This window comes from Gymnogyps californianus, chromosome 2 (genome assembly GCF_018139145.2).
Source record: "Gymnogyps californianus isolate 813 chromosome 2, ASM1813914v2, whole genome shotgun sequence".
In the NCBI taxonomy this organism is placed as follows: Eukaryota; Metazoa; Chordata; class Aves; order Accipitriformes; family Cathartidae; genus Gymnogyps; species Gymnogyps californianus.
In genome coordinates, this window is record NC_059472.1 from 140128791 (window position 1) to 140141139 (window position 12349).

The 12349-nt window shown below is 39.9% G+C and overlaps 1 protein-coding gene across 2 annotated transcripts in view; it reads left to right on the forward strand.

The window, feature by feature from the left end:
• Positions 1 to 12349, forward strand: part of SLC25A13 (solute carrier family 25 member 13) — a 103665-nt gene that overhangs the window by 38036 nt on the left and 53280 nt on the right. The window lies entirely within an intron of this gene.

The window sequence follows — 12349 nt, forward strand, 5'->3', positions numbered from 1 at the left end:
AAGTATTTCTAGTTTATTGCTTTTCGAGGTGAATGAAATGGCCACTAGTAAATTAGTGGCCAGTGCCTGATTGAGACTACACCTGGCTGTGGCATCATGTCGTAGATTTATCTGCTGCTGAAGTGTCAAAGCTTTGACAGTTTGCAAGGAGTTAAAGCTCTCAGCAGGAAAGTGGGAGGAAGTTTAGCTGGCTTTTAAATTGAGGCAAAGAGCAAACCATTGCTTCTTACTGTTGAGTGTTGACAGGCACATAAAAGCTGATAATGTAAGTCCAGGGGTTTAAGAGACTTAGTAGAGTTGCTTTTTTGTCGTATGACTGTATTTTAATGCCTCATTAAAGAAGCAGAGCCCTTTGAAATTCTTTACTAGGTGGTGTTTAAAAAAAGGCGAGATGGTTGGGTAAAAATGTCAGTGTTTAAAAACTAAGTTCTCTTAACCTCCATCTCTAATTTCGGATGGATAAATGAAATGATGGGAGCTAACAGTTCTGCGCTGTGAATAACGCAGCAGTGATATCCAGGGACTGGAACTTTCCTTTTCTTATACTGGTTCTCACAGCCCTAGTGAAGGGCAAAGTAAGTGTTGTCCATGTTGGTTTTGCTCACAGAGAAAGGAAAGGCAAAAAAGGAGATGTGATTGCCTGAGTCTGTGCTGCCAACCAGCGTTGAACCTGGCTTTGAAGATTTTCATTCTGATTTGTTTTAAAGCAGAATTTCCTACCAGACAGAAATTCTTGCTCTCGTACTTAATGAAATGTAGCTGTGGTATAGTGTGTGTTTTTCTGGTTTGGGGCTTTTTTTTAAAGGTCCTCTAATTCAACCTGAAGCTGTTTCAAAATGGATGCTGTGCTGTGCTGCTTTGAGAAGTATGAGTATGCTGACAAGTCAGTCCTTTAATTTTATAAAAATGAAAAAGCAAAACAAAACCCCCCAAACCCAGCAAAAACACGATGGGAATGGGGAGCCCAAACCCAAAATTGTTGTTTGTTCAGTGTAACAGCTGCAGAATCGAGCAGTGTATTCTGCTTTTGTTTCAAAAGAAAACTTTATTTACCTGTAGACAGCAGCTATTGTGGGTCTCTGCTTCTGTTATTAATTATATCAGTACAGTTCTTAGATAAACACATTAATTAAGGATACATCTTACTAAGCACTCCTGTTTGCTTATCTGATACTTAAATTGCCTGAATACTTGTTTGTAAACTTTTTAAAAGCATATAGCTCTTAACAGAGGTTTAAATAGCTATACAGCTATTGTGATGAGCTTCAGAGTTTTTCCTCTGTGATAAAGCTCTGATACTTTTTCAATATGCAAAGAATTATTACAGGGGACTCAAAATTGCTTTCCTGACCAAAGGATTAGGGTCAGACTGTGTGAGCTAGCTCTTGCTTTTGTTACAGAGGATTATTTATTTTATGCTTTGCCCTGTAATTGCTTGGTATGACTTGGCTGTTCTTACGGGATCTGTAATTCTTCTTTTTTCTTGCACAACACCTAGCTTAGTGATGCCCAGCCTGGTACACTCAATACTATGTAAAGCAAGGAAAAGCTAATCTGAACTACCAAAATAAATTGCTGAGGCTGTAAGCTTTGATCACTTGATAAATTGGAATATTCAGTATTTCTCAGTGAAATTTCCATTGCTGGTTCAAATTGGTTAGAAACCATTTGTAGCTAGTGATGTGTTAGCTTACACCTACACAGTGAAACATTTGTTGGTTTATAAATGACAGTTGCCTAGATATGATGATCCCAACAGCAACGTTACAAATGCAAAATTTGTTTAGTCTCTGATATTTTTTGTTGTTTGTACTAGATTTTGCACAAATAATGGCCAGTTTTAATTAAAAGAGGATGTAAGGTAGACTTGTTAGTATATTTATTTTCTTCAAAACAATTTTTGAAATCTTCTTAATACTATTTTTGGAGAATTTCATTTCTAGACATATGTGAACTTGGCAAGTTTTTCTTGTTTTGTTTTTTCTTTTAACTAAAATGTTATGTAGCCAGACAGACTTTCATGAAGGCATCTTAAGTAAAACAAAGCCTGTTTAGTCACAAAGTGAATCTATCATTTTAAATATTAGGAGAAGCTCCATCCTTTTACACAGTTGTGTTTCATTTGGTCTAGAAAATACAATTGAGTTTTCTAAATCATCCAGAACAGAAATTTGGTGTTTCGATTTGTTCTTTGTTGTTGGTTTTGTTTTGTCTTTTTTTTTGTTTGTTTGGTTTTTTAAAATCAAAGTTGCCTGCTGACAAACATCAGACTGAAGGCTGAGCATATCTCTTGTTCATTACCAAAACCCAAGGAATGATCATAGAATCATCAAACAGTTTAGGTTGAAAGGGACTGTGGCAGCCATCTGGTTCAAACCCGTGCAGGGCCATCAAGACCCGGTTGCTCTGGGGGCAACATCCAGTCGAGGTTCTAAATATCTCTGAGGATGGAGACTCTGCAGCCTCTGTGAGCAAGCATCTTCCAGTGTTCGACCACGGTTATAGTGAAAAATAATTTCCTGATGCCTAGTTGGGATTGCCCATGTTCCAGCTTGCATCCATTGCCCCTTGTCCTTCCACTGTGCATCTCTGTCTTCCTTTCACTCTCCTATTGGGTAGCTGTAGACAGCAATGAGGTCGTCCTTTAGCCTAGCCTTCTCCAGGCTGAGAAAACCCCATACCATCAGCCTCTCCATGCATGTCATGTGCATCAACCCCCGACTATCTTATATGGAGAAAATAGAAGTGGTATTTTATTTTAGTTAGCCAGGTTATGCTGTTTACCTTGGTGGAAGCGATCTGGTTTTTTTGTTCTTCTTCTTCAGGGCAAAAGGGGTAAATTTAGTTTTTATGCCCTCATGGGGCCTGGTGCTTTCCAAACCTGTGGTCTTTGGGCTCTGGCAGTTTGTTGCTCACTTCTAAGGAGGCCAGGAAAGGTAATAAAGAAATGTAAGGCTGTTGCCAGTAAACTGAATTATGGATATCCACAGCTCAAGTAGAAATATTTTTAAGAGATTGCATCTTGGAAAAATGTTGAAAACCTTTTCTGTAAGCCAATTATGTAATATTCCATGTATAAATTCATGTTATTTCCCCTTACATCCAAGGACAACAGAAGAAGCAGACAAGCTTGGATCCAGTCTTAACTGCTGAGAGTGATGGTACTCTTGGAAAGAGCCTGCTTTTTTTTGGGTATTTGCAATGTTTAGCAGAGGTAACAGAAGTGGTCAGGTATCTCAGTCAAAAATCAGGGCCAAGCTGAGTTGGACAGTGTATGGATATGTCATGAGGAAGTGAATTCATAGTTTTTAGAAGCGACAAGAGCACAGACAACCAGAGCAGGAGGAAGGTAAGAGGATAAAAAAGTGAGAATATTTTCAGTGGAGGGGTGAAGCTTGAAGCTTATCATGGATCTTTTGATTGGGAAAAATCATGAAGGTACAAGCATGTTCTCTGTGATAATGTTTTCATTAACATAAAATTAGCCTGTAAGACTGCTCTGTCCTTGTTGAAAAGTTTGGATAGGGCAATGAAGTTATAACCAAATGAATTTTGTTCAGTAGCTAGTGCCTCTCTCCTAAAAGGGAATGCATGCTGAACTTTTTGTTAGGATTCATACTGAACTTTGTGGTTTGCTGGGGGCTTTTGGGGGATTTTTTGGTTGTTGTCACCTTTAAAATCTACTTACGACACGTGAAAGACATTTGGTTAGCAATACTGGTCTTAATCTCAGGTCTGAGTACAACAGGTGCTATACAGCCTTTGTTGCTTCTTCCAGCCACAAAATGGATGTAGTTCACATCTGAATGGAAGCAGCCACTTTCAGTGAGAGACTCCAGCCGCCTACTTCTCTGCCCTGCTGTGACTGCCTCTAAGGGCGCTGGCAGTCTGTTGGGGCTGTTGCAGTACAGTCTCTTTTCTGTCTAGAGATGTGCCGAGTCAACCAATTCATTTTATGAGGGCAGCCCAACAAATATCATAAGCTTTTGCTTTCCATTGATGTTCTCCAGATGTTAGTATGTTACCTGGAGGTGAAAAACCATTGTGAAGGCATCCATTTTTTAATATACGTGGAGCTTTACTGCACTTCTTTAAATGATCAGTTTGTACTACAAAAAGAACCACCCTGGTTTTTGGAACTTTTTAAAATGACTTATGAGCAGTGTTTTCTGAACAACTAAATGTAGATGCCAGTATCAGATTGGCATGCATGTGTTGTATGGTATCTTGTCAGACATCAGAAGAACTGCTCAGAAGCTGTTCCAGTTCAGTGGGTCAAAAATCCACTTTTTATGAAAGGCTAACTATAGATTTGCACGATTGACTCTAATGGCTCCAATTTTAAAAGATAGAGGTAAGAGAGCACTTCCAGTTGGTGGGATAATTCAAGAATACCACATGCTCAGATGGCTAAAATATTGTGCTTTCTGCTGCTACTTCATGCTACTTAAAAAGAAAAAAATAGATGTGGAAAAGGTGGGAAAAAGCCAATTTGAGAGTAAATTTCAACTATATGAGGTCACTCTTTGGTTAACAGTAAGCTGAGGGTTAGCCATCTTTCATACAGCTGTATATCCTGTTGGAATAAAAAAAGCCCAACATGATTACTAGGCAGCATTTGGGGAGGAACCAGAAGCTTCCACACCAGAATATATTTAAACTGTGGCAGCAGCAGTATACCACTTTAAGGTTGATTTTTATTTTAATTTTTTCCCCATCCCCTTTTCAAATTGTCCTGGAATTACAGATTAGAAGGTAAAAACTTCAGTAGGTCCTAAGAGCTAGGAAAATGTTTTGTTATTACAAATTTTAATATGAAATTTCAGATAGCAAAATACACATACTTTTGCAGTGTGTGTAATTTAGTTTTCTAAATTGGAAAATCTGCTACTACCTAGCAGTTAATGACTATTTTTTTCCAACATTTGGAATGCAGGACCTGATTTGATAAGCTGATAGAAGAAAACAAAACTGAGAACATGTTGGAAGTGCTCAAACTGAAAATTACAGTTTAGGTAGGTTTGGGGGTAGATAGTTAGACATTTTAATTGAACTAAAATAGTTTTATACTAATACAGTACTGTTGTGGGAGTACATTTTGTGGTGCATTTGAAATTGAAGTATTTAAGTGGGGGAAAATGTATGTTAATGCTTTGCAAGAAAGTGATTTTTGTTTTTTTTTTTTTTATACCATCTATCTAAGCGAAATAGCTGTTAAAGAAATAGAGCTCTGAAGTCTGTACTGGAGAGTAAAGTGTGAAGTTTAGGATAATTTCTTTGAGCCGGGAGTTTGCTTTTATCACTTTGGTTGGTATATTAAACTGCTGTAGGAAACAATCATGTGAATTCTGAAGTAAATTTGTATTCCTGGACAACCGCAGTGAAATCAGCCCCTGCCGGTGTAAAAAAAGGTTTTGAGTCAGTCTGGATTCTGAAAGTCCTGTGTTTTTAACATCTCCATAATAGGGATAACAGAAATGAGTCCAGATGATGATTTCACTTACCCACATGGAAATGGGGGCATTGAATTTGATATGACAGGTTTGGTTACACACAAGCAACGCTGGCTTATGTTAAGCAGCGGAAACCTCTGCTTGTCCATTACAATTCAGCACTAGTCCACAGCTGGACTAGCTCAACATAGTTAAATTGGTTAAAATTACCATTTTTATTATTTGAGTTTAATTTTGTCTTTGGGGATTTTCTCTGAATTTGGAGTAACTAGTCCCATAAAAAAATAAGCTACCACTTACACATGCATGCACACACACAAAATTATCAAAAGAAGTGAATTCTCTTTTTTCTACGTGTTTAGATGCAAGTGTATATGTGCAGGCACATTTTTCAGGTGGAGGTGAAACTGATCTTAGTCTAGATGGATTGGGTGCACTAATGGAGCGTTTTGCACTCTTTTCAATGAATCTGTTTTAAAACAGTAGCGGTACCACATGATAGAGTGCAGAGAAATTGCACTGACCTGAGCTGCTATCTTTTTTCAAATCAACCCCCCCACCCTTCTTGAGTCGTGTAATACAATCCCATTATCTTCAAATTATGTGCTCCATTTCTACTCTGCAAGCTTCAGTTTGAGTGTTCTACCAGATACTTTCCTTGTAATTTTTTAAGAAGGAAAGAACCTAATTTAATTTTTTTTTTATTCAGAATTGCAGAATCGGTTGTGGTCCATGTTTTGCAAGGAATTAAGAGGCAGTGCAAATACAGCATTAGTGTATTATTTCAGGGCTTCTAACCTGTGGAAAAAGGTGGCTGTGACAGCCCTTCCTGCTCTTATTGCTTTGTTGAGGGAAGTGGGAGGGATGAGTACCTTTCCTTTGCGATCCTTAGTATCAAGCTATTCCAATGTGTTATTTAATTTACAGCATGGCCACTATAAAACTATTGCAACCCATTTCCTTGACAAAGCAGCAGGGAGATGAAGAAGGTGATTGTAGCGCTTGTACTTCCAGAGTGTTGTACCTCTTCTGGGTGAATGGGGATAAATGGACAACCCAGCCAAGTACTTGGACTACCCATCATTCCACATCTTAGCTGAGCAGGTGCGATGTCGACATATGTTTTCCAAAATAAAAAGTCATCATTATAGAACACTTAGTGCCAGACCCTAGGATGGAAATAAACTCTGCTGTGTATTTGAAGTTCACAACAGTAAATAAAAAATCAACAAAACAAAACAAAAAACCCAAACAAAAGAAAGCCAACCCAAACCTTGGATAAACCCAACAATTCCAGTAGAACAAGATAATAGAAAATATTATTACTTGAGTGTTTTTGACATGTATATATGCATGTCTCTTTACACATGTGCTTTTGCACAAGTTTATTGTACTTTTTCTGTGTCCAGGAGCAGCAAGGGCCAGCTGCTTTGCCAGGCAGGTGAGCCTGCCCCCGAGCAAGGGTGCCAAGAGGCCAGGGCATGGGCACAGATCTCACTGATGAGAGGTGCAGTCCCACACTACCTGAGCAAGGACAGAAGAGCAGGTCTGGTGACAGTAACCAGGGTCAGCCAGACAAATCCACAGGGATGAGGCAGGTCCAAGGTAAGGCTGGGAAGTCAAGTCAGGGTGTTGGGGTCAGCGAGGTGCAGGTGTCCCTACAGCATGGCTCAGGCAAGGAGGATCAAGGACCTGAGATGAGGCTTCTCCCAGCTCTTTCTCCTGAAGCTCTTTGCCTGGACCCTGGTTCCTTGTGCTCGTGGGTGGGTCATAGGGGAGAGGTTGCAGAACCTGGTGGTGCACTCAGGGTCATGAAGCTTATGGAAAAAGTGGAGTTGTTTCAAATGGTCAATGAGGACCAAAGCCTGTGGAAATCATTGTGTTCTCATCTCCACTGAGCTTTAGATTAGGTCTTGCTTGGCAGTTGGCAAGGTGCTGGGATTTCCTAGTCAAGATGGTGAAACAGCTACTGTCATCAATAGTTTAATTTGACCAGCTGGACTTTCTTCTTTGCCTTTTCTTCTGTGTAGGATTTATTTTAAATGACTTTGAAAAAAAAAAATGCACTTTTTATTACAGCCATTTAAAAGAAACTGTTTGCAAATGCATGAACAGAAGTGCTTAACCATTAACAAAACATGATTTTATAAAGGTATCACCTTTTGTTTAAGCAGAATAACGGGGATTTGCATATTCAGGTTTAAAAAACCTTATCTCTTTATCCTAAAATATCTATTCTACACTCTTTGCATTAATTTTGCTTCGTTTAATCCAAGTTGTAGCTATAAAGCTTGTATGTTCCTCTTCAGGGCCTTAAGTGTGATGAATATAGAAGCAGTTACTGCCCAGAAGGGTTTGAAAAGGTTATTGGTGCATGTGGAACTCTTGTTAACATGGTAATTCATGTCTTTTAGAATTTGTATTTTGTTTTCCTCTTTGCAGAAGGAAGCCTGTGTTCTTTACAGAAGTTCTTGTTACCAGGGGTAACATCTGGGGTTATCTCATTTTTTCATCAGGGTAATCTCATTTTTTCTCAAGGCCCAGGGTTTTGGTACAGGTTTTCTATACCATGCACAAATTGCTTAATTGTGTAAAGGTATAACATATATAAAAGGTATAGAGCATGTAACTTATATAAAATAGAGCTGATGATGACAGCTTTTCTGCAAAAATGTTGCAGCTATTTTGTAAGGGCAGTGTGATTTTTGTAGATGATCATGAAATTTTTTTCTAGCTGTACATTGAGAGAGTATCAACTTTATTGGACTTAATGACACTGCGTGAAAAATTCATGTACTTGCACAAATAAAAAGTTTGAAAGAATTTCAGATTTAATACAACAGATATTTATGGACTGTAAAGATTTTAATAGCTTGTTCTGTCAAGTGACTTTTCTTAAATGTAAAATATAGTGGGAGAATGACTTTCAGTTTTTTCTTTTAAAATTTCAAATTTCCAAATAGGTAATTTTCACTTGAGGAATATTGGCGGTCTTTGTTGTGTCAAGAGTACCTGTAGTTATTCCAAAGCATGCTTCACTTCTATTATAATTCTTAATCACAGTATGGAAATGTGAATGCAGTATACTTGTTTGTACAGTAAGCATTTAAGCATAGACATCAGTACACTGGAGAGAAGAAGGTTCCCAGGACTCAAAGGACCAAAAACCCCCACTGTAAACCAGCAGGCAGTTCACCTGGAGGGAAAACAGAACAACTGTTTTGTACAGTGATCAGAAACCAATGACAAGGTATCTATTTTTTAATTAGAGGCAGCGCAGGGACAAACAATTATTTGTTTTTGAACTTTGCAATTTATTTTAAAATTGAGCGTCAAAGTTTAATTTTTTTAAAGATTGACACAAATGACAGCATGGATTTCTAAAAATGAATATTTAAAATCTTCTTCAGCCTGTTGTTTGTTTTGCTTTCCAACAGCTCTGATTTAAACATTGCAGACACAGAAATGGTTGTATCTTTTGCTAGCTTTAGATCTTGTGCTCTTACGGCTCTGGACACTGGAGCATTAACATTTTTCCTTTTTAAAACTAAAACAATTGAACAGTGTTTTAATATGGATTTAAAAGCTTCCATTTATCAGATATTTTGATTAAATATCGGTTTAGGATCAAACCATAGTTGCCCAGAGAGGCTGTGGAATCTCCATCGTTGGAGGTACTCAAACCTCAGTTGGCCATGGCCCTGAGCAACCTGACCCAGTTGGACCTTCTTTGGCAGGAGGTTGGACCAGATGACATCCAGATGTCCTTTCCATCACAAATTATTCTGTAACTGTGAAACAGGTTCCTTTAAAAAAAGGTCTAAACAAACAAAGTAACTCCTGGCTACTAAAGGACATTGCTGCTTCTCTATGTTTTACTGTGTTTAGTTCAGCGACTTGTGGGTAGCCTTGGAACTTCAGCTGCAGGTTTAAGGCAAAACTACATTTTAAAATTGTCCATTTTTTATTTTAATTCTGGACTTAGATGATTAGGAGATGATACTGTTAGAACTCAACAGTAACTTGGAGTGAGTTCTAGTACATAATTGGATACCTTTTGATGGTTAAATCACAGGCTAAAACACTTATGATTTGTTCATGGAGTATGGATGGTCTTTAATGTCTGAATTGGGCAATCTGACTACAGATGAGACTTGAGTCAGTGACATTGTTGTAGATGAATGGATGACGAGACCTAGCGAGGAAAGAGGAAAAACACTGTCCACTGAGCATATATAGGAGTTTGTGAACCATAAATAGTTGCGAAAAGGAAGTATAGGGTATGTATAAAAGGCACTCGCAAACAGGATACCACAGCTCATGCCATCAAAGAATCAGTAGCAGCACAGTAGGCAATCTTCCAGTTAGCTGCCTGCACTGTATAATCCAACATGCACTCTGTCAGAAGAGCATCTGGTATTAGTTGCCGAGTCATATTGACATCAGTATACAGTATGATTTTGAAAAGATCAAGTAGCGTAGGGAGTTCTCTTACTATTGTACTAAATACCTACACTAATGTGGTACTGTGTGTTTTCCAAGTCATAGCAAAAATTAAGTGTACATCTCCTGCTTGGACTGTTTGGAGGGATATTTGTACTTACATGAACTTCTGAGGCATGCATGTAGCCTTTAATCTCTAAAATAGACAAGGGAATGCAAATACCCTGGATATAGACCTTACTATATTCCTAGCTGGCTTGATGAGGTTTTAAGTTCCATTGCTGTGGGTTCCTTTGCCATTTACAATGCCAATAATTAAACATTGTATTTAGTCTGAAATTACCATTCTCTTTACTTCTTGACGTTTGATTTTTCTTGAGCTGGAATTTTTCTTTTGGGCCCCAGCTAAGGAGGATTTACAAGGCACAGAGCTGGGGGAGCAAGATGTATTTTTCCTTCAAGATACCTAATGTATGATAACGAATTAAAATAAAATTACAGTGGCATAATCAGAGGACACTCTGTAACTTTCATATGTTAATAAGTTGAAGTAAAGATTGTGAGGAGCCTGGCCCCATCAAAAGGAATTTGAGACTGCTTTTATACTAGCTAAGATTTTCCTGTCTCTTAACCTTGCATCAAGTAAGAAAGCACCTTTTTTTCTCTGACAAAGACAAATCTGGAGTCCAACCAAACATAGCTTTTGGTAAACGGTGACTTGTTCCTAATCTCATCCAAACAATATCAATGTCTTGCTCTGGGGAAGTTCAGGAGGTGGGATGAGAGGGAAAGAGGAAGCAGATGAGCATCTCATTTCTGTGCAAGAGACAGGTACGGGAGCTGTTCTGGGAATATCTTCATTCCTCTGGAAAAGCAGAGTGGTTGCTACCAGGAAGAGACAGCCTTCATTTCCTCTTGTTTGCGGGCAAGACAGGCTGTCTTCTTCATGCTGGTTGCCTTCTTTGAAGGAAGTCTGGCAGAAAGCAGGAACTTTATAAAGGTGATCTCCAATGACATGTGGCAAGGTGCCTCGAGCTGTGTCAGTAGGAAGCATCCTAAATAAAAGACTTTCAATAGAGGGACAGGACCTCACCCTGAACCAATTGGCTTTCCCTCCTGTTGCCTTGAGAGCAGAATTTTGCTCTCGGAGAATGCTGGCAGACAAGATCCAAGCCAGCTGTGATGGAGCTTGAAGTCATGAATGAACAAGGCTGTCCTGGGGGCATGGACATTGCTTGGAGAAAATTCTCATAGGACATTAGGACTTGAAGTTCTGAATTTTAAGAATTTGAGGTTAACTGGGGTCAGTCTTTCTGTTTGTAAGTTAAATCCAACTTGCTCTTTCACCACTTATTCCCTGGGATCAGTAGGTGGTGTGTTTTTAAAGATGAAACTACTGACTGTGTTGAGGGATGGGAAGAGGTCTGCAGTATCATCTCTGCTCTCTCTCTGGAGCCCCCTCACTTTAGAACAAGCTGTCCTTGTGGGTAACACCAGCTGCAGTGCTTTTGGGTCTGTGCAGCAGGACACCTGCCCCTTTCACCTCCTTGGGACCATTTTTTCCTATGTCTTTATCCTTCATTCACTTAGGCATTTCCTGACATCTTCCTGGCTCTCAGCCGTGCCACCTCGCTCTCACTTTTTCCTGCCTCCTTGCCTAAAAGTGGGAATTCCACCCTGGCTGGGTATCCCCAGGTCAGCAGAGCCACTGTGCCTGGCTGGCATGGGCTGAACCAGAAGCCAGAACTCAACTTGCACAGGAGATGGGACCTCACAACCCCAAGGAGTTGGCTCCCACCTTTGCTTGTGGCACTGGGGTGAGCTGGAAGGTGGGTCCCAGGCCTGCCTGGTAGGCAGAGGCTGGCTCCAGCGAGGTTGCTCCCAGCTTGTTCTGCATGCAGGCAGACACAAAGCTGTGCTGATTTCCTCGACCCCAGGCACCCGCCATGCTTGGGAACCGGCTTCCAGCTCTGCTGCTCGCAGAGACAGACAGGAGCTCGGGGTTTGGGCTCCTGGTCTTTCTTCCGCAAAGCGTGAAGGGAGCAGGAGACCAGCTCCTGGCCCTGCCTGTGGGTAGGGAGTGTCTCCTGGGAACCAGCTCTCTGTGCCCGCAGGAACTAGCAGGAGACAAGAACTGGCTCTTGGCTGGCGTTGCTGGAGGAGTCGTACGGCAATTAGAAAGGTGTGTAGCAGTTGGGAACCTCTGGCCTTGAGCTTGTGTTCAGAAGATATCTTTCCCCTATATTTTTGGCTGAAACAGACTATTGCATTGAAGCGGGCACCATCATGTGAAACAAGTAGTTCCTCATATCCTGTTGCTATTTCCATTAGTTAAAACATGTACAGTCCAGTTCCAGCAATGTATGGTCCTTATTACTGATTGTACACTTGGTGTGTTTCAGGTAGTTGTTTCTTCACCAAAAATGCCATGTATTACCAAAAAGTCTGCCAAG